The following is a 24,192-nucleotide window of genomic DNA, read 5'->3' as shown; positions in this document are numbered from 1 at the left end:
ATATCAATGAAATTATTTATTATAGTTTTCACTTTTCAGTTTTCACGACAATCTTTGTTTTTCCAAAAATATGCATTGGGTTATTGATTTTCAAGTTTAGCATATATGGTAGTTTTCACTTTTCATGACAAATTCTTTGTTTTTTAAAAAGTATAGGAGTTTTAGTTGATCAAAAAATAAAGTAATTTTTACTTGTCATTTTTTAGGATTCCTTAATTAATAATTATGCTAATAACTCTTTACCATATATTCTTCTCTTATTATATATTCTAAGACTCATTAAGTTTTAAAATATAGTCTCCTCTTACTATGTATTTTAAGACTTTTTTAGTTTTAAATATTATATGAATTTAACGACGATTTTGTATAAATCATAAACTTTTAATAAAGGACAAAAAGTTTGAATCACTTTTTAAGGGTATTCACAGTTTTAATATATTGTATATGTATATGTATATGCATATGTATATGTAGAAGTAGATAAATGAAATTTCCGAAAATAAAAACTAATAAAAATTAAAAGGACGGTAGTTCATTAGAACTTTGGGAAAATTTCTTTTTGTAACTTATTAGAATATAGAAAATATTAAAAAAAATTGATGTAGTTTCTTTAAAATTTTGGATTTCTAAGTTTTATTTTCATTGAAATTTAATTATTATTTTAAATTATTTTTTCCTTAAATAATCAGTCTATTATTGTTATAAGAAAAGTCACAGCATGGAAAATTTGTCTCACAAATCAAATAGGAGAAAAGCTGAGAAAAGTCAAGTTGAAATTATTTATTTTTGAGACATTTAATTGATAAAAAAAAGGTGAAAAGACAATTTAGTCTAAAGCGGAGTATTTTAATAAAGGGCGAAAAGTTTAAATCACTTTTCTAATGGTTTTTCACATATATATATATATATATATATGTTTCAGTTACATACTCACAATATAACTACATCAATTATATTGTGATTTATAACTTACAATACAACTACATTAATTATATTGTGATTTAAAAAAGGCAAAAAACTTGAGGGAAGAAGGAAACTGAAAAGAAAATACATATACCTGGATTACTTTAGTAGAAGGTTTGTTGCTCATCAATTTAACCTCTTGATATATAAATAGACTTTTTATTCTTCTTGAATTAATATGATTTTTAGACTTCAAATAGAGATAGGACATAATTTTCCTTAGAAAAAAAAAATTCAAAACTCACAAACAAGGAAAAACGCAAAAACTCACCTAAGTTTTCTTGAAAAAAAGTGAAAGAAAAATAAATGTTCATCAACGATTTTTGGCGATGCTAATATTTTTCTGTCCATATATATAGAGAGAGAGTCCTAAATAAAAATAATTACTACACAATATTAGGATTCCTATGCTAATTTTAAGATTCCTACCATGATTCGTTTACCAAAAATATAATACAAGTATGAATTGTATAAAATATAAATGATGGTCTGAATTATAAAATATTGTCACAACCCAACTTCGGGATCGTGATGCCACTTATCTCACCCTCCGTGATAGGTAAGCTAGGAACCCAATCTCAAACAAAACATCCAAAACTTATAGAAAAAGAAGAAAATAAACACATATTAATCCCCGAATAATCTCTAAAATAGATTGATAGACTAGTATAGTCAACATATAGACAATTTCAGGTCTGATAGTCACTAATACAAGCTACTAAATAAAGAAATTAAAGAAAAGTTTGAGTATCTTAAAATGTAAAATATGCATAAAAATAAGGAAAGAGGAGATTTCAGCAGTCTTTGAAAATAATAGCAGCTACCTCGAATCTCCAAGGATACCAACATAGAAGGAACCACAACAATCAATGTCCATAGATCGTCGGATCGGTACTTGCACATTAAATGCAGAAAAATCAAAGGTGAGTACAGAGACGTGTAATCAGCAAGAATCGTCGATCGACACTAATTCAAAGTGGTTACAAGTAATGCCATGTCAACCATCTAAAAACAATCATACAACCTACATTCAGTAAAGCCACCCTAATCTAATTGAAAAATTAAGTCTAATAGTCATAAGGATAACATAACACAATTCAAGAAATCTTTAATACAGTAAAATCAAGTGACAGATATTCAAGCGCTTAATAAATAGTACAAGTCAACAATTACATCTTACTCAATCTGAATCATGAATGAGTGAATGAATATTGTGCAATGCAATGCATATGTTATGTACACACATACCGAACGGCTTCAAGGTTAGGACCTATGAGGTACTCACAAGGTCCACGTATTGTGCAGGCAGACACTCCGATCCCAATAAATATATTGGGTAGGAGTGCGCTCCGATCTCAAATAATAAATAGATAATATTGTGCAGGCCTGCACTCCGACCCCATACGAAATATAATGCATGATGTGTAAGCGTACAACTCTGATCCCAAAACAATTTATATACCATGGCAAATCAGATCATCGTGCTAGCAAATTGGGAAAACAATTTAAAATGTATAATTAATGTATTTTAACCCCTCAACTATCACTGGTACCCACATAGATGCTCGTCACTTCACCTATACGGAACCCCCACTCTCCCATTACTCCCATTACACATAACTAACACATAAACACTTTGAAAAAGAGTCTAAGAAAGTCTCAACTTACCTTAAATCGAAGCCCAAACCAATTTATAAACTTTCTCTTTTGTAAAGCTTCCAAATGATCAAAATCTGTTCAAATACACATTCCCCGTGAGAATACGAATCTAATAACTCCCATATTGCTATATTTAGCTCGAAAACATAGTCAAATTTCAATCTTCATGAATTTCAAATATTTCTAACTCCTAATCATTTACACCAACCACATCACGATTCAAACTTAATTAGAGAATATCCCATCTAGTATGCAAATACCATATCCCAGAATGAAAATTCAAATCAAAATCCTAAAGAAACAATTGAAACAACAACTTATAATTAGGGAACTCTATGCTTAAATCTCAATTTCTCAAACTATATTAATCTCCTTTCAGCAATATGGTCATGTTCATCACCTACTGTTACCACATATTTTCTGTCAGAAATAGCACCTATTTTCTGTCATAAATAGCACCTATTAATTTCAATCCCTAAATGCATATCATGCCATTAATGGCATCTTATGACGCCTAAAACCATTTACTAACAATATGCCTAAATCTAAAATAGAAAACAATGAAGAATTCATTAGTGCCTGATGTTTCATCACCTTATTAGGGACAAAATAGCGCTAATCATTAGCATATTATGGCGTAATCATTATTTAATTATCTAAAACTAAATCCCAAAAAACTAAGTACTTAGTGCTACTGCAGGTTACATTACGTTGGAGAAATATTATTCAACCTATACATATAATTGACATTAATAATCTATAATTAGTACCAACTATTTGGAAAATCATTACACCATGATTGGCTTGCAAAAGCACCAAAGCTTAACAAAGTCAATCATTATGCCATGATTGGCTTGCAAAAGTATCAAAGTTTAACAATTGGCGGTCACTGCCAACCCTCACGCTAACACTTTACCCTCAATTCAATCAAATATCCACAATATAATTATAGCACTACAAGTGCAAAATCAAAATTACAAAATAAACATTATAACCAAACCTCAAGTTAGTCCGAGAAAATAAACATTATAACCAAACCTCAAGTTAGTCCGAGAAAGAGATCCCCTTCAAGGCTTCTTGGTGTAAATTGTATTATAGCTAACTGTCATTGTTGTGATCTAGGGAGTTGGCCTGTCAGTTTATTTAACTTGAATGCAGGTCATGTGATATAGGGTAGTTTATGATTTTATGGATTTAGTCTAATTATCCACCAATTTAATTAATTGTCAAAAATAACTCAAAACTTTTAATAGACCCTCAAAATTTATTCGAAAACCCATGAAAACAAACTGAATATGTAACTTCACCAAAAATCACATTCAGGACACAACGGTAACTCTAAAAATACCAAATCAAGGTCATCTTGACCATAAGTTGATCATGGTTGAACTTGATAAGAACGAATCTATGACTTAATTCACTTTCGGACACCTCAAGGATTGGTACCACCCGCCTTGTAAGCCACAAGTCATGTCTAAGAACTATGAGGAAGGTTAAATAACAAAAATTCACAAAATGACTCAGGGGTCATTATATCATCCACCATTAAAATAAACATTCATCCTCGAACGTGAAGAGAAAGATGATACCTGGACTATCAAAGAGATGAGGAAATCTACTCTGCATGTCGTACTCAACCTTTTAAGTGGCTTCCACTATGGGACGATGACTCTATTGTATATATCTTTTGACCTCAACTTTTTAACCTGTCTATCCAGAATAGCTATAGGATTTTCCTCAAAAGCCAAATTCTAATCCAAACTCACTCAATACCACTGAATCACATATGAATCATCTGGATGGTACCTTTTCAACATCAAAAAACTAGATGTACGACTGAAAGACCCGGTGGCAAAGTCAACCCATAAACGACCACCAACTTGCTGAAGAATCTCAAAAGGGACAATAAACCTCAGACTGAGCTTTCCTTTCTTCCCAAACCTCATCACACCCTTCATGATACCTTCACAAGACCCATTCAAACTGCATGAACTCCAAGTTACGACCCCAAAACATAACTCTTCTGTCTACTCTGAGCTGCCAAAATTGGTCCTGGATCAATCTTACCTGGTGTTTTATCCCCTTTTTAATCCAAAAGATTGAAAAAAATTGATTTCGACTATTTAAACCATTTTAAAAACTTTTAAGAAAATTTTAAATAATTTAAAAAATTACAGAGTCACCACTTAATTTTTTTGAAAAGAAATTAAGGAAACTTTTAAAAGAAAACTCCAAGTCTTAAAACAAAAAAAGACTTAGAATTTTCAGAAAAATTCTGGGTATAAAGTCCTTATTAACATTTTAGAAAGGTTTTTAAGGAACCTAAAATGTTCGCTAACTTGCGGTTATCCAGGCTATTTCAAAACGACTTTTGACTAACTAAAACAGAGAAGCTGATTTTTTTTTTTTTGAAAGTGATTAAGGAAGAACTTGTGTAAAATAAATTTTTGAAGACTTAATAGGGAATTTAACTAAGTCTAAGAAAATAAATAACAAATAAGCACAGAAAGAGAAAGGGGGAGAAGTAAACGATCTAGGCTCTTAAGCCAAAATCTATAAACCCTGTCCTAAATTAATCAATTGGGTTTTTGACCCATCTTCACTTGTCCTAATCTATTCATTTGGGCTTTTGGCCTATCTTCACCTATCCTAATCTAAATATTGGGCTTTTGGCCCATAACCTGTCCTCTACTATCTTTTTCGGGTCCTTTGGCCCAAAATCGGCTTCACGTATATTAATTTACAATTTTGGCTTCGATGCCTTAATGAATGAATGAATAAATAAATAAAAAAGTAAAAACATGAATATAAATAGAGACTTGTTAAGTATCTTAACATCTCTATCAATAGGTTTTGACCCATTTTTCCTCTTCCATCTTCTTATACCAGTATGCCTTGGATCATTGTTTGGACTTAGTCTGAATCATGACTCGAAGAGATGAGCCTCATTATCCCATGAAGAAAATGCAAGGAGAAATTGAGTCCATTTGGACTCTAAAGCTAGTTCATGCAAAGAAAGAAAAGAAGGATAAAATAATTAATACTATGTTAAAATACGCAATTAAGATAACAAAGAAATATGTATCAAGCTCATATAAAGGAACGATAATGGAAAGTTTAGGTATTAATTAAAATACTTCTCATGCAACCAATTTAGAAGAAAGACCAATAAAAGCCACAAAAATTAACTTTAATCAGCCAAGACAAACATTTTTACCCCATAAGCATTACCAAACGATAACTATCCTTTATTTTGTCTAAATTCCAGTAAACAAAGTAATATAGACAAATCCTTTACATCTGATGTATTAGCTAAAAAAGTTAATTAAGAGAAAAATTGGAAAGAAACAACGGAGATGCTAAATAAAACAAAAAAGGGAGGGCTGGGTACCTTAGGCCATACTTAGACAATTAAAGTATCCAAATATTAGTTAACGACCCATTTAGCACCAATTTTCCAACCAAAAAATTTAAGCAAAAGAAAGAGAGGATATGAATACATAAAGTTGGAAACTGTAACGACAAAATGCATCACAACTTCTAGCATATTAGATCGAGAAAAGATACAGTTCTAACTTTACAAGTTAAACAGAAGACTCATTACATAGTTTGAGTTACCACAAATTATTAAAGATGATATTTACAAAAGATGGAACAGACAATCTATTCCTACATTGTCCTAAATAAGATCTGAACTCTGACTCAAGAGAACCACTTATAGAAAAGCCATTTCTAAACTATGAGATTCAGATTTTTCAGCATACTTACACACAATTCAGACGATGGAACGAATCAAGTAATGATCAAACATGAACATTATTTTCTATAACTAAGAAAATTATAAAAGTTTATGAACAAATGAAATTATCTGTAGATGGAACTGTCTAGAATGTCTAAACAAAATCCAAAGTTTATTTGCAAGTGGATACTCTCGGGATCATGAAGACTCAAAAATAAGAAACAACACCATCCACTACTTTCTTCTCTCACAACTAATATTGCTAATATGTTAGTTGAAAACCATATGAGACTTCGCACAATAACCAAAATACTATTCTATTACAGAACTTAAAGGAAAGAATCAACGACTTGAACAAGAACAACCAAATAATCGCTTCAAAGCATGTGGTTCATGAACTTTATATGGCACTGTAAACCAGAAAGATCCTAGGACAATAACCAGAGAGTGTAATTTTGTGAGCAAGGGTCTGTTTTGATTATTTTTTTGCTCATATATAAAAGGGCAGGAACAAACTTAGGGGATGAGCAAGAAATTTCACAGTAAGAATCAACTAGCACTAACAATGTATAGATGACCATATTCAAACAAACATTAGAGAGATTCAATGAGTTTTGCACCAAGAAATCATTCAAGTTAAGACTTCCACAAACTTATGAGCAAATAGAGCATCAGGGCAAGAATCAACCCACAACAATTATATAAATAAGCTTAATAGAGTCTGCTTACGTACTTCTTACTATCAAACAAATAACATAAATAAAACTAACCCATACATAGGATTATATTAAATAAATCAGACCAAACTTGAGCAGAAATTAAATGCAACAATAAAACAACTAAGATAGGTAGAGGGATATCACAACAATCCAACCATTTTCACTTCATCCCATCAAAATTCTACGACCATTGAGGCCTTCTATAGCGCACAATCCCAGCATACAAGATTATCAAAATGCCACTAACTATAGAATAAAGAGAAGAAGAAACAAAATTAAAACTAAAAAGGAAAAAATATTACCTATTTTAGGGCAGCAAAATGGGACCCCGAGTTGTCGTCGGAACCTTGACTACCACTAAAAAGTGTCGATGCCGCGGCAAAAATTCTGACTAGCTGGCTACTTTTCGTAAAAAAAATTTACTAAAAGAAAGAATTCATTTGTTTGTTCGAAACAAGTTTATCACTATATCAAGACTTGTCTAATTTTGATCTAAAGAGAGCCTTTTATAGGAAAACTTTTGGATTGGGTTTTGGTCCTCAATCGATGTGGGATAGCCACTCTCAAGGGCGTTTTTGTGATTTTTCAATTAAGGATAAGGTTTGTTGGAGGATAAGGTGAGGCAAAATTATACAGTCTAGTAGAAATTTGAATTTCAAAATGGAAAAAGAACAAGGTTGAGGTGGAATTGTACAATTTAGTACAAATTTTAAAATTCAAACTGAAAAAGACAAGATTGAAGTGGAATTGTACTATCTAGTACAAATTTGAAATTCAAATTTAAATATAAAATTTGAATTGGTTTTGGTGGTTGTTTTTATGGAAGCTGTTAAACGTTGTTGTTTATCGGGTCGAATTCGGGGCTTCTCGATCAGAGCTGGGTGGTTGGTCGGAGTTATTGTCATTTGAATGTTGCTTCTCATGTTTTTATATTGTTGGTCTATTTTTGTACACTATTAGAGTTGCTGTTGTACGTTAGAGGTGTTGTTCGATGTTGTTAATTTATATGTAGATGAGAAAAAGGAATGGTCCGGGTCAATTAAGGGTGGTGGGTTGACTGAAATTGTTATGTGGGCTGCTGATGGGTTGCTAATGAATTGGGCTAGAATAAATTATTATTGGGATTTTAGGAATTTGGCCAATTCTATTTAGGTTTTGGTCAAATTGAAAATCAATTGGCTAATTACATCACAATTGTGGCCAATTTGATTTCAATTATGACCAGATCTAATAGATTGACTAAATTAAATTAAATTACAAAATGAATTAATACCTCATTTAATCTCGAACTTATTAATTCGATAAAATAAAATAAATATTTTTTTTCAAATAAATTAATTTTGAGAACAACTATATTTAAGTCAAGATTTTTACCATTTGAACCTATTTTCAAGATAAGCCTTGATTAAAATTCGATGATCTGTAAATTAAATATTTAAGTAACAAATTTATACTATTTTGTATAATTGAATACGATAATATATAAACTCTACTTAAAATGGCAAAATTACCCAAATAAATACTTTGAAAAGCTTTTTATTCAGAAAAAATAAATATTGTAATTTTATTTAAAAATTGAAAAAACTCAAAATTAAACCTAGTTATGGAGGGAAAAAATTAGGTTTCAAAAAATATCCCCTCCCTTTGAGCAGGGTGGATGCAAGTAACCTAGCCAAAGGGAGTTCGACGTTTCTATTTTTTGTTCGACCACAAATTCGCTTTCGGGAAAGCTGGGTTTTCACATGAGTTCATGGAGTTATGGATAGATCCTAGTATCAGGTTTCCTACATATCTCAGGTTACATGAGAATTCGGGCCACTTGTAGTTCATAAAGCTTGATTTAAAGCACAATTTTAAAAAATTCACAAGCTATCTCGATTTTAGAGTTTTTGATGAAATCGAAAAGCTGGGAAATAAAGGGATTTAGAGGAAAGTTGGAATGCTGTCAAGTTTTCAACAAATATCCCAACCTACATATCCCTGAAACTCAGGAAATCAGACTGCTTGTAGTTTAACTCAATCGGTAGAAAAGATAGTCTTTTATTTCAGATGATCTTTGGCCTGGAAGGAGAGACCAGTTGATTTAGTTGTGGAAAAGAGGCTTGTAACCTTTTAAACATGATTGTGGGATCCTTCACATCCATAGGCAAGAATTTACCTGGACATAATTTCCAAAACTCTAAGTATGTTATCACCCAGATTTGAAAGAAAGAGAAGGTTATCCTCGGTATAAGTTTAGAAATATCTCAAAGATGAAGCTGAAACCAGAATATCCCAGAATAACCACATGACTTCTAATAGGGATGTGGTTTGATGGTGGTGGCATTCATCCTTTAGCTTGCGTCTAAAGAGTTTAACATCCCTCTCTAGACTTTGTCCCATTTTGCTGCTAAAAAAAGTTTCACGTTGTGTTGTGTCCTTTTTGGAGTCATCCATACCTGTGTTTGAGATTTTCATCCTCTTGTATGCTCTCAAAAATATCTCAAAAAAAAATTATTAGTAATAAACACAATTCACACAGGGGTGTATAGTTTTTACCATATCTCCATATGAGTTGTTGCCTAAAAAGCAAAGTCATCCTCTCATGTACTTGTTTGGAAGGAAGTAACTTGTAATAACAGACATAACAACCCTTTTGGTTGTTGCATAATTAGTTCATTTGTCAATTGAATATCTCTTCAAAATAGGGTAGCCCTTTTGGACACCGATGACACTTTATGCAGAATGGTCCCTGCAATCGTGTAATCTTATGCTGATGCGGCAACCCTTTTGGTCACCTATAATGCTTGTTGTATGTGGAATGATAACCTCTTCTGTTATTGACAATGAATCTTTGCTTATGACCTCGGGTAAGTCTTATATCTTTTGTATTGATACAACTTATAAATTTACCTTAAATTGTCAATCTTTGGATAATCTTGTGCATTATTTGATGTTGGATACGAGATGACTTTCAGATATCCCTTGAATTGTTAGCTTTTAGGTAATCCTGCACATTATCTGAACTTGGATAAGAGATGGCTTGTGGATATCCCTCCAATCGCTAGATCTCAGGTATTCCTGCCCATCATCCGACCTTATATACAATATGCCTAATAGATATCTATCAAATTGCAAGTATTTGGGTAATCCTGCACATAATCGATCTTGGATATGAAGAGACTTATAGAGAACCCTTGGACATTTCAATTTGATAATCTCGATTATTCTCCGATAAGGAGTTAGTTGCGACTTATGGATAACCTTCAAACTATCGATCTTGGGGTAACCTTGCACACTATCCGGTTAAGATGTTGTTGCGGTTTACGCGTGAACTATGGACTATAAACTCATAGGCAATCTTGCACACAATTCTATTTCAAATAATATGACTTATAGATGACCCTCAAATTGTTAATTTCTAGGAAATCTCATATGTCATCTATCTTTAGATAGCGACTTAAAGACATTTCTTCAAATTATGTGCTTTTGATGCATTTATATGTTGATTCATGATGAGATATCCTCATTCCAGAGTATTCTATCTTCACGTGTCAACAGATATTAAAGGTTGAGATATCCTCAACACCAGCGTATTCTATCTCACATATCAATGGATATTAAATGCTGAGATGTCCTCGACACTAGCGTATTCTTTGTCGCGTGTCAATGGATATTAAATAATGAGATATCCTCAACACCAACACATTCTATCTCGTGTGTCGAAGGATATTAAATGCTGAGATATCCTCAACTCTAGCGTATCCTATCTTATGTATCAACAGATATTAAATGCAATGGTCTTCTTGGTAATGAAATGATATGCAATGGACTTCTTGACAATGAAATAAAATAACCGCACCGCTCCCTTCATAGGATACACCTTGAGGAACACCCAATCCCTGACCTCAAACTCCAAGTCCCTATGCCTAACATCCACATAGGACTTTTGGTAACTTTGGGCAGCTTTAAGCCTATCCCGAATCACCTTGACCTTCTCCATTGCTTGATAAACCAAATCCAGACCAAACATGTCCGCTTCTCTAACATTAAACCACCCAATAGGAGAGCTACACCTCCTACCAACAATACCTCAAAAAGAGCCATACCAATACTTGAATGATAACTATTGTTCTAAGCAAACTCCACCAAAGGTAGATGCTTAACCCAATTGCCACCATAGTCAATCACGCAGGCCTAAAGCATATCTTCTAATGTCTGAATAGTTCTCTCCGCTTGTCTATCCGACTGCGGATGAAAAACAAAACTCAGACTAACCTTAGTCCCCAACCCTCTCTGAAAAGACCACTAGAAATAAGATGTAAACTGCATACCACGACCAGAGACAATCAAAATAGGTACCCCATATAGCTTCACAATCTCCTGAAGATACAACCATGAAAATCTTCCACCGAAAAGGTAGTCCACCCTGTCAAGGAATGCACAAACTTAGTCATCCTATCCATGATGATACAAATCAAATCATACTGATTTTGAGAATGAGAAAGACCGATAATGATGTCTATATTGATCACTTCCCACTTCCATTCGAGCAAATAAATTTCTTGATAAACTCTTATAGCCTTATGTTCTCAACCTTAACATGTTGACACACCATATACTTGGCCACGAAATCATCTACATCCCTCTTTATGCCATTCCACCCGTAGATCTCCTTGAGATCATGATACATCTTAGTCGAGCTGGGATGAACAATATAGCGCGACTGATGTGCCTCAACTAAAACCCTTTTTCACAGCCCGTCAACATCATGAACACATAACCTCACTTGGTACCATAAAGTACCATCACCACTGATCTCAAACATATAATATCCTGTATTTACCTAGCATGATTTAAACCTCAGTATGAGAGTATTCATACAATTTTTTTTTGAAATAGTCATTATTCCTCAGTTTAGAGCCTATAAAGTTGTGGGAAATTGAACTAGCTTTCCAAAGATATATGATTTGCCTAAATTCGATAATCGAGTAAGAAGTTATGGCGATTTTAAATTTTAGTCGTAAAGCATCATAATTTGGGCCCGTAGCGTTATTTTCACTTTCTAGTGAAGCTCCGCGATCATGGCGCATCACGGAGGAGTCCCATTTCACATTTGGTAATTTCCAGTGAACCTTCGTGATAATGAAACATCGTAGAGGTGGCCAAAATGGCATTCCAAAGGCTTACCGCGATTTCACTGCGTCGCACTAAGCTCCCAGGTCCCAGTCGTCAATTTTTAGTGAGGCTCCGTGATCTTGGCACATCGCGCCAGGGCCTCAAATTGGGATTTTTAGTTTTCCAGTTCCGCATTTTTAATTTCCAAGGGGATTTTTGGTCATTTTCCTAAGCCCTAAACTCATCCTAAACACGAAATTAAAGCCTAGTAGGGCATTATATGCCCATTATTCTCAAATTATTCAAAAGGGGATCTATTCTTTTCAAGAACACAAAAACCCTAGCTCTCAAGTTCAAGGCCAAATCTCAAGAACTAACCATCAATCTTCCCAAATTCATTAACCCTGGTATGTTAAATGTTCATTCATGGGTTCCTTTCACCCATGTAGTCTAAGTACTTGATTTTAATTATGAATTTATAATCTTTTCAAGTTATTTTGATTTTGAATTATGATTTCATCCATGAATCTCCATGAACCATGATTTTACACCATGTATAAATGAAATTATTATTGTCAATCAATTCCTCATGTTTTAATGCTATCATTTATTGAATTAAATCATGATTTAGAGTTATTCATGTTGAATTCATGCTATTACTACAAGTTCCATAACATTCCCATGATTTGATTAAGCTAGGAACTACAAGTGTTTGATAAAATGCCTACAAAAATGAGTATTTGATACAGGTCTTTCATGCTAAGTCCTTTAAGCTTAATGTTGTGTTACTATTTTTGCTTTTGAGTCTTGGGGGTATTAAATACCCGAAAACCATAGCTGTTCTACTTTATCTTGTCTCATTATCTTTAGAATAACTTCAGATTATATTTATAAGCGTTACTAGAATAGCCAGTTAAACTTAGAATAGTCAGTAACTCAGTGTCATTCAGTTGGGAGTAGGATTTAACACTGAGCGAGTGTAGGGATGGCGGCTTCCCCGTCATATAGGCAGAGTCACTAGTAGCAGTTCCTAAACTCCAGAACTATGTAGCCAGCGTAGAATATGATAAGTCACCCATCAGTATAGGCTTGACTATCTGCAGGGGTCACCTATCAGATTAGGCTTGACACCCTTTGTACTTCAGGAAAATACAGTATACCAGGATGATGGATCCACATAGACAATGTTAGTACCCGTGGCACGGTATTAACACCCTTCCAACTAGAGTTACATATTGGACCCTGATTAGCTCAAATTAGGGTATGTCGGTTAGATGATAGCTCCCACAGTCTCAGTCCAATAATCAGACCAGTAGTTCAGTCTCATTGTCGTTTGCCCAAGGCATACAAATATCAGTTATTTCAGTATTTCAGCTTACAAACTTTTATTCAGTTCATGTTATATGCTTGGTCATCATCCCTAGTATCTATAGATTTCACATACCTTTAGTATTTAAAGACTTTTATGCATACACTGTATTTACAAATTTCATATATTTTTAGTATCTACAGATTTTTTATGCTCTCCATTGAGTACTTTATATTTTATATATATATTTAGACAGTTGTTATTTCTGTTCATAAAACCAGGCATATCAGCCTACCTCATTTAGCATACCAGTACATTCAAAGTACTAATCTCATACCTTTTTTCTATGCTATGATATATTATATCATAGATTCTGACGCTCAGTTCTCAGATTACTCAGTAGTAGCAGCGTCGAGTCCTCATATTTTGAGGATAAATTATTTTACTTTATGTATTTAATTCAGTAGTTAGTGGAGTCAGTTGGGGCCTGTCCCATCAACTCACAATTAGTTAGTTTAGAGGCTTTTAGACATTACAATTAGTTATTCAGTATTCAAACTTCAGTTTGCATATCAGTCAGTTATTCAAATTTTCTTTATCTTATAAAATTCAGATAGTCATTTCTTCAGATTCATTATTTAGTATTTATTTCAAATATTAAAACCTTATGACATATTAATTATTCTTCCATATTTATGATTATGTTATTCAGTGCTCACAGCAGGTACCAGCTTATGGGTTACCTTATGGTCCCTCAGGACTATAAACACCGTGTGACGCCTAGGGTGTACTCTCGGGGCGTTACAAACTTGGTATCAAAGCCTAAGGTTTTAAAGAGTCCTAGAAAGTCTAAAAGCCACATCAAGTAGAGTCTTGTGCATGGGTGTATAGCGCGCCACACTTATAGGCAAGAGGCTATAAGGCATTTAGGAAAAGTTTCCCTTTTTTTAGTATTCATGTCGTGCGAGTGAGCATGAGCTTAAGTTAAACTCTTAGTCTAATCCATTTCTTCCTTCTTTTTATAGAACATGCCTTCCAAAAAGAATAACAGAAGATGAGTAGGAAACCAGCCAACACCTCCACCCATTTAGGAAGATTCTCTGGATGAGCATGTCTCTCATGCAGAATTCAGAGCTGCGTTCACCACTCTAGCGAACATCGTAGTAGCTCAGAATGAATGGCCAACTGCTGTTCAGGCCAACCTAGTGGCCAATACTACTGTATCCAGGATTTGGAACTTCACCTAAATGAATCCTCCTTCCTTCACGGGATCCAAGTCTGAAGATGATCCATAAAAATTCTTAGATATGGGGCAGATGGTAACGGATATTATGGGGGTAACATCTAGTGAGAGTGCTGAGTTGGCTGCATATCAGTTGTACGATGTAACCCATACTTGGTTTAAGTAGTGAAAGGTTGATAGGGGTGTTAATGCAGGGTTTGTACAATGGGAAGAGTTTACCACAACTTTCTTAGATATATTCTTCCCATTGGAGTTAAGGAAGGCCAAGGTATTAGAATTTATTAACTTAAGGTAGGGCAACATGAGTGTGAAAGAGTATTCCCTTAAGTTTACTCAGTTAGCCAGATATGCTCCTCACGTGGTAGTTGATAGAAGATCTAAGATGAGTAAGTTTGTGTCTGGTGTGTCCGATAGTATGGTCAAGGAGTGTAGGACTGCAATGCTGATTAGGGAGATAGACTTATCTAGGTTGATGGTCCATGCTCGAAAAATTAAGGAGTAGAAGATTAAGGAGGGAGAGAAGGGGAGCAAGAGGGCTAGGACGGGTAGTTTTAATTTCAGTCAGCCAAGGTCAGAAGGTGGTAACCAACCCCAATTCCATCAGAGGTCCTTAACCTCAGCGCCCTCTTCAGCTAGTGCCCCAGTACTAAAATTTAGAAATAATAATCGAGATAGGGCAGTAAGCTCTACGTCCCAAGGCAGTGTTAACAGTGCTCGTATGAATCCTCTATGTTAGAAATATGGCAGACTCCATCGTAGTGAATGTAGAGTAGGTAGTGATGTGTGATTCAGATGTGGAAAACCAGGCCAGCAGATTTGGGAGTATCGAGTAATTTCTCATAGAGGTAGGGAATTACGCCAACAGGGCCAGTCCAATCAGTCGTTAGTTCCATCTAGTCGCCCAACTCAGCAGGGTGCCACTTCCAGTGCTATCAGCAGTCAGCGTCTGACTAGATTATATGATCTTTAGTCCCGCCAAGATTAGAAAATTCTCCTGACATAGTTGTTGGTACGTTACAAGTCTTTTACTTATATGTTTATGCTTTACTAGACCCTGGATCTTCTCTTTATTTTGTAACTCCTTATATAGCCGTCAACTTCGAAGTCAGTCCCATAAATCTAGCAGAACCATTTTTAGTGTCTACCCCAGTAGGTGTCTCCATTATAGCCAGGCAGGTATACAAGAACTATGCGATCACAATATCTCAGAGAGTTACCTCAGTTGATCTTGTGGAGTTAGAGATAATGGATTTTGATGCCATTCTCAAAATGGATTGGCTCTATTCAGCTATGCCTCAGTTAATTATAGAAATAGAATAGTTCATTTTCAATTACCAAATAAACCAGTCCTTGAATAGAGGAATAGTACTACAGCCCTTAGGGGTCAGCTTATTTCATACCTTAGAGCGAGAAAAATGATATCCAAGGGGTGTATTTACCATCTTGTTTGAGTCAAAGACTCAAATTCAGAGACTCCAACCCTTGATTCAATTTCATTAGTTAGGGAATTTCTAGATGTGTTCCCTGAAGATCTTCCTAGAGTACCTCCCGAAAAGGAAATCGACTTCAAAATAGATCTTTTTCCAAACACTCATCCCATATCTATTCTGTCATACAAAATGGCTCCAGCTAAACTTAAAGTAAGGGTTGGTGATTCCTCACTGACCTGATCCTATCAAGATGGATATCCAACATTTATCCAAGAGATACCTTATGTAAAAAAATCTCCACTCAATTTACCATTGCAGTTAAACTCAAACCATCCATAGAAAACTTCATGTGGAGAAGAAATCTTTAACCTCAGTTTCATAAACTGTGGAACTGGAGTATCAAACAAATATAACCAATCCTAAATTTGGAAAAACTCAACCAACTTACATATTCCAGGTTGCTAAAGATTTTGGGATCAAAGACCCTTCCAGTTAATACCTTTTGGGACTTGAAGATTTGATTCCTTTGCTCTCTAGTGTGATTCTGATCATGCTTCTGTACCTTCTTGACTCAAATTCAGAGACTCCAACCCTTGATTCAATTTCATTAGTTAGGGAATTTCTAGATGTGTTCCCTGAAGATCTTCCTAGAGTACCTCCCGAAAAGGAAATCGACTTCAAAATAGATCTTTTTCCAAACACTCATCCCATATCTATTCTGTCATACAAAATGGCTCCAGCTAAACTTAAAGTAAGGGTTGGTGATTCCTCACTGACCTGATCCTATCAAGATGGATATCCAACATTTATCCAAGAGATACCTTATGTAAAAAAATCTCCACTCAATTTACCATTGCAGTTAAACTCAAACCATCCATAGAAAACTTCATGTGGAGAAGAAATCTTTAACCTCAGTTTCATAAACTGTGGAACTGGAGTATCAAACAAATATAACCAATCCTAAATTTGGAAAAACTCAACCAACTTACATATTCCAGGTTGCTAAAGATTTTGGGATCAAAGACCCTTCCAGTTAATACCTTTTGGGACTTGAAGATTTGATTCCTTTGCTCTCTAGTGTGATTCTGATCATGCTTCTGTACCTTCCTTCTTTTAGAAGAGGTACTTAGTCCCTTAAATAAATAACCAATTCCCTTAAATGAGTGTAGGTTAGTTTTGGGACCTGGTCCTTGGTCACCTCTACCCCTTTTTTCTTAGTTAAAATATGTTTTCCCCCTCTAAACCCTTTGATTTGGGTGCCACAAATTTTATAGGCTTCAAACTGCCTACCTCTTTATGATTCTTGATTGTGGAAATAAGAATTTTATCATTAGTGTCCTCCTTCATATTCTCATCCTCTACATTAACAACTTCATAAGAAGGAGAAGCAAATTTTTCTTCCTTAGACTTTTTCTAAGCATTCCTCTTTCGAGTGATGTCCCTTTTACTAGACTTCAAAGAATCACTCATTAGTTTTTTCTTTGCCCCTTTAGTTCTATAAGACTTTTGAACCGGTCTTTCAAAGACCTAATCTTTTCCCTTGTACCCCCTCTTTTCTACTCTACTCTAGATGAGATTTACTAAATCATCATCTTCTTCATCTTCTTCCACAGTAGGATAAAACATATCTTTAGAAATACTGGTAGAAATTAAGGTTCCATCATGTTTAGGTATTGGGGGTTTTGGTGGTGATTCTGTAGAAAGAGATGGATATCCCCTTGGGTCACAGGTTAATCGAGTGAGGCTTTCAGCTACCCAATTATCCCTAGCCTTTACGTTTCTAGGGGGTTCCCACATTTCTCAGGTAGATCACCCTCGAACAAGTTCTCCTCGGCTGAGAAGAGTTCAGGGATTGAGTGGGGACCTGGACTTGTAGAAACCTCAAGCAGGCTCTAACTCAAAAAAAAGACTAGATGATAATGCCTTAGTATTAGGAGTCATAGATAGTGCACATGGATATTTGGTAGTTGCAGATGTCATTTTGATAGTTTTTGAGTCAACTGGTGGTGGAGAAATAGATGAAGAGGGTACTTCTCCACTACTAGGTGATCCAAATAGAGCATCGGTGTATGATGTGGGAGGAGAAATGCCCTTAGAGAATAGATTTTCAAAGTTTAGAGAGGGATTTGCTGAAGGAGACTCAATGGAAGGAGAATTTCTTATGAGGGTATTTGAATTAGGGATGAAAGAAGAGATATTTTGTTATTGTTTATTTTTTAATAATTCTGAGAGAAAAAGAGAAAGATAAGAACTTTGTGAGAGAAGAATGACAATATGGGTGTTGAGTTAAGAGAAAATGTTTAGAGACTTGAGGAAGACAAAGTATTGAAACAAAATATACTTGTTCTCTTATTTGTCCAATATAAGAGGAGATAAAGTTTTTTGTGTAAAACTCAATTCATTTTAATAAGACCAAGTTTGAGGTTATTCTTCTCAAATTGGGCCCTATGTAAAGCCTTTGTGAATATGTCAGTTACTTGATTCTCAGTCTTGCAAAAATCCATACAGATGGTTCCCCTAAAAAAGAAAGTGATGTCTCACATCAATATGCTTAGTCCTTTTATATTGTATAGGATACTTGGCCATGTTGGGAGCACTGGCATTTTCACATAATAGAGGAATAGTGTCTGAGACTATGCCAAATTCCTCTAACTATTGCTTGATCTACAAAAACTTAGTACAAAAAGCAATAACAAAATACTCAGCTTTAGATATGGAGGCCACTAAGTTCTGCTTTTTGGTTCCCTAAGAGATTAGATAGGATCCCATGAAGTAATCTATTTCTAAAATACTTCTTTTGTCAACTAGTTACCCTACATAATCTACATCAGCATGACCTATTAGATTAAAAGAGTTACCTAAAGGGTAGTACAGGATCAGGTCCCTTCTACCCATCAGATGCCTCAGAATTCTTTTAGAAGCTTTTATGTGATTACTTAGGACAAGCATGAAACTTTGCACACATCCCAACATTGAACACCATATCAATCCTTTTGGTTGTCAGATACAATAGGGCTCTAATGATTCCTTTGCGCATTGTTTTTTTTTATCTTTGGACATGGTTTATCTGTATCCAAATTATAGTTGAGTCCAATGGGAGTATCAATTGTCTTGTCCTCACTCATGTGAAATCTATTCAAGGGCTACTTAATATATTTTTATTGAAAAATCATGGTCCATGTAGAAGTCTGCCTGATTTGCAACCCCAAGAAGAAACTCAACTCTCATATCATGTTCATTTCAAACTCACTCCCAATGAGCTTAGCAAAATCTTTACACAAAGTTTTGTGATTGCTTCAAAGATAATATCACCAACATATACTTGGATAGTGAGTAGATTTTCCATCTTGATTTTAGTATGAGAGTATCATTTATCTACTCTCTTTTGAATCCATTTGTAAGAAAAACCTCAGAAAGTCTTTCATACCATGCCCTTGGGGCTTGCTTCAAACCATACAGTATTTTATCTAACTGCATGCCATGATTCAGTTGATCAATGTCCTCAAAACCTGGGGGTTGTCTGACATACACTTCTCCCTAGAGGCATCCATTCAGAAAGTCATTGACATCCACTTGAAATAATTTGAACTCCATGTTGGCAGCAAAGGCAGTGCGGATTTTGATTGCTTCCATCCTTGCCACAAAGGCAAAAGTCTTATCATAAATAATTTCTTCCACTTGGTTATACCCCTGCACTACTAATCTGGCTTTATGTAACATCTCATATTTTTGACTATGAAAGTTTTGAGTTTTGAGCTCACTGCCAAGGCTACGACTGGCACGTCACGAGTAGTGAGGTATGGTCATGAGTCGAAAAAAGGGACTCGTGACCAAACTAGTAGAGTAGCCAAAGTTCTATCTTGAGTATAAAATAGACCTCATGAGCCATGAAAACTGATTACGAGCCATGAGGATCACGTCATAGTCAAACTAGTGAGGAATGCCCAATTTTTATTGATATCACTACTGGACCCTTATAAGTCGTTAGGTATGGCTATGAGTCGTAGGGTGTGAATCGTGACCAAACCAGTAAATTATACCCTGAGTCACTTCCCTGACTACAAGTGTAGGCAATGAATCATACCCAGTCGCCATGAGTTTGATGTGACCCGTAAAGACTGGCAACCAATTTTTTGCAGTTTTAATTAAGGGTACTTTGGTCATTTCCCTCTTTCCCCAATCATAACCCACACCTATTAAATATATAAAGGGGGTTCTTCTCATCACTTAGACAATCATAAACTACTCTTAACTCTCTATAATTCTCTATGCAAGAACAACTAGTAGTTTTAAGGGATTGACCATCTAGGGGTCAATTTGTGCGCTCTTTTCTCCAAACTCTTGATATTCTCAGGCGTGTATCTTTTTCCTAAAACTTGTTTTTCTAAAATCACATGTTTAAACTTGTTATCCATGTGGTTAATTGTTGTTTTTAGATTTGGGTTGAGGACTCTTGGATGTTATAATTGAATTGCTTTTCCCATGGTTTCTATTAATCACTTATGCTTTGAATTGAGATTTTTTAAACTAATTGGGTGCATTGGTATGTGAATTAGAATAGGGTCATAGATTCCCCCAACTTTATGGATTTTAGTAAATTAATTGGTAATGAAATCAATCTAACCTTATGAAATTGTCTTTGAAACATGGGTAAATACATATTGAAACCAAATTGAAGCTATTGTATTCCATAAAAGGCTAATGGGATACAAGTGACTTTAAATGCCTTTATGACCATGACTTGATTTTAAATTTAACCTTGGGGGTCATGGATTCCCCTAAGTTAATGAATAATTGGGCCATACGAGTTATGAATTCGCCCAAGTTGATGGTCAATGGAAATGGCATAATCATATTAGCTTGAAAGTATAATTAGTATGACGATACCAATGGTATGTTCCTTAATGGATGGTCCCTGGTTAATGAACAGGAATGTTTAAATGTTTTACTTAGGCTTAAAGAGGGTTGTGTAGATGGCCATAAAGGTGGAGGTCCCAAGGGACCGATACTAGAAACCCTTGTTTGCCGACATAGGGGTTAGGCTTAATAGTTGTTTGCTTGTGTCACACCTTATATATATATATATATATATTTAATATGGATTGGCGAAGGGTTGTAGATTCCTCAGCCTTCTTTGATACCTCCATTTCATACAACTAACACACACTAGGGCCAATTCAATGGAGAAAGCCAGACCCATATAGCTTGCGGGTGCCTTTATGATGGTTGAAGCTACACAGTCAGGTTAATGTTTTAACTCTCATACTAAACCTTTTCCCCTATACCGACATATTATATATATTCATATGATTGTATGCATAAGGTTTTGGAATGATTTTTGGATAGATTGATCATGGTATTATTGTATCCCTTCTATGAGTTATATGCTAGCACTCACCACGCTAACCATTCTCGAACGTTGTATCCCCATGCGATGTAGGGTCCAAAGACACTTCTATTTCCTTGCATAGTGGTAGGTGATTTATGGATTGTTTGAGAATTATCTTTGATATGGTGAGTTCCCATTCTCTAAAAGGACCTTATTTCATGGTCTTATCTTTACTTGACCCGAACTAGGGTCTGACCATGATGAACATCCCTAACCATGAAGCCCTGGACGTCCTACTCTATCTGGTAGTCATGCACAACATTCAGATAATAAAAGAAAATACGAAAGTTTGATCTAATACGGAAACATGGTCATACTCTGGATTAATTTTAAAAATAAGGAATGAAATCCAAAATCAACTAAACAACATCTGGAACAGTCTGCGAAATCTCTACTATATGAAAATCTGACAACTATCTAAAAATTGGGACAAGGCCCACAGTAGACCAAAACTATAATAGATGACATAATCTGAAAGGATATGCCTTCTGGAATAGAGAAGGCTCACCACTGCATAATCTAATCTACTGTCTGAGTTATCTACTGCTTATTTAGACCCCTAGATTGAGCCTCAAAACCTGAGAGGTACGGGAGGGGGGTCAATACAGATGTACTGGTACTTAGAGAAAATCCAAAATAATCATTTATATTCAACATATATGAGAATCACATGGGTATTTTAAAAGACTTTGTGAAAGCATTTGAAATCTGTGACACTCTTTGTCTTACTTCTGCACTAGGTGGTGTACCCTACAATTTGTAATCCCATGGGCTATATGGGATCTGCCATTAACTCGGCAGCCAAGCCCCCAACCCAAGTGTGCCGCAAGGGTCGGAGTCTCTGAATCTACTATGCCACATAGCCGTCACCAGCGTACAATAATAATCTACCCGTATCAACAAATATGGTTTCAGGCTAAGAGTTACTTGAACTCATACCTTCTTCGGGTAACCACCTAACCCTCTTTATGCCTATTTTTAGTTCTATAAACCTGCATGCTCTGAAAACATACTTTGAAATCTTTAACTCTATCATGGCATATACACATATATGGTATCATCATACCATTGACTTGCAAGTCACATTCTCGAGCCATTTATAGAAATTTATATTTCTGTTTTCAAATCATGAAATTTAGGACCACCATATCAACAATTCTTTCAAGAAACTCATATAAAATCATGCAGTTAATTCTCTTTATTAATGATTCAGAAAACAAAGTTGGTCATGTTAAAAGTCCCAATCTCATGCAATTCTTTCTCTTTAACATCACATAGTTATATGAAGAAACAACCTCTCAACAATTTGAAATCATATTCAAGTACAAGGACATTGAGAGAACATCTTTCAAATCATAAAACATGCATTTCAACTCTTTTCCAACAATACCATAAGCTTTAATCCAATACAAGAGTGGGAGTTCATAATTTATGCTCTCAAACAATCTTAAATCTCAAATCCCATACAGATATGTATACATGTAAATCAATTTATGAGATAGGACCACAAGGTCAAAACAATAGTAACATTAAAACATTCGAAGTACGTAATTTAGAACATAGATTCCAAAACCCCTTTGAAATTCATGCATAAAAATCTTAAAATAATGCTCTAATGGTTTTAAGCCCATGTAGTTTTTAGGATAAACCCCACGTACCATAAATTATAAGATCCAAAAGATGAAACCTAGATCTTGATAGATGAAACCCGGATCTTGATTTGTTTCTTGGAGATCTTGAACTTAAGGCTTGATTTTCTTGAATTTCTTGTTCTTGGAGAAAACCCTAATTTGATCTTATTTTGAGAGTGAAGAGAAAGTTTTTGATGTTGTTAAACTGATAGTGATTGATTAATAACTCTTAAGGGGTGATTTAATTTGTGTGAAAGGTTTTTGGAGTGAGAGAAAGACCAAAATACCCTTAAGAAACCCAAAAAAAATCGCATAATTGCATCAGTTGACGACCAGGGTTGATGGGCCATCACTCACGTGATAAGTCGTCACCCAGGTCGTCACTTTTGGGCTGGTTTCACCATTCACTACCTTAGGCTGACGGGCTATCACACAGCTGATAAGTCGTCAGCCTCATCGTCACATTTTGGTAGACGGACACTTTGAAGTAATATAAGTATAACTTTCTACTATGATACCAGATTAAAGAGAAACTAATGTATTTGGAAAGAGGACTCAAATACCTTTCATTTGATATATAGTAGGCCACTCAGTTCATCATATACAAGGAGTTATGATCGATTGAAGTTGATCTAAGTTTTGACGCTCACTAAAACTTGAATGATAGGAAAACTTTCAACTAGTCCTTGAGTGAAAGGACCTCTATGATCTCAATTCATGCCGAAATAGGTTCCCACACTACATAATTGATTAACATGCCAAATTTGCATAGGATTTAAGGCTTTTGGACCATCTACGCATAGAAATGACGGTTTTCGTTCTAGCCCAAATGATGGGTAGGAATGTTGAAGCTTAAAGGTATGAAATAATGTAGAAATGATGTATCTTCTAAGAAAGGATATAACTGATCTGAAACATTTAAACTTCTATCATAAAACTAAATTCTGTGCTGATTTGACTTTACTTGCTTGAAGGAGCTGATTCATGTTGAGAATTCAGGATTCCCTTGAAGT

The 24,192-nt window shown here is 34.9% G+C and overlaps 1 long non-coding RNA gene across 1 annotated transcript; it reads right to left on the bottom strand.

Annotated features, from left to right (window-relative positions):
* Positions 1–3,901: 3,901 nt before the first annotated feature.
* LOC124887419 lies at positions 3,902–7,615 on the bottom strand. The gene is made up of 2 exons (XR_007045129.1): positions 7,383–7,615; positions 3,902–5,622 (listed from the first exon to the last, which is right to left on the bottom strand). It is a non-coding gene; the product is annotated as an uncharacterized LOC124887419 (long non-coding RNA).
* Between the last annotated feature and the right edge of the window lie 16,577 nt (positions 7,616–24,192).

This window comes from Capsicum annuum, chromosome 9 (assembly GCF_002878395.1).
Source record: "Capsicum annuum cultivar UCD-10X-F1 chromosome 9, UCD10Xv1.1, whole genome shotgun sequence".
NCBI classification, from domain to species: domain Eukaryota; kingdom Viridiplantae; phylum Streptophyta; class Magnoliopsida; order Solanales; family Solanaceae; genus Capsicum; species Capsicum annuum.
This window is presented reverse-complemented; position numbering and strand designations above follow the sequence as displayed.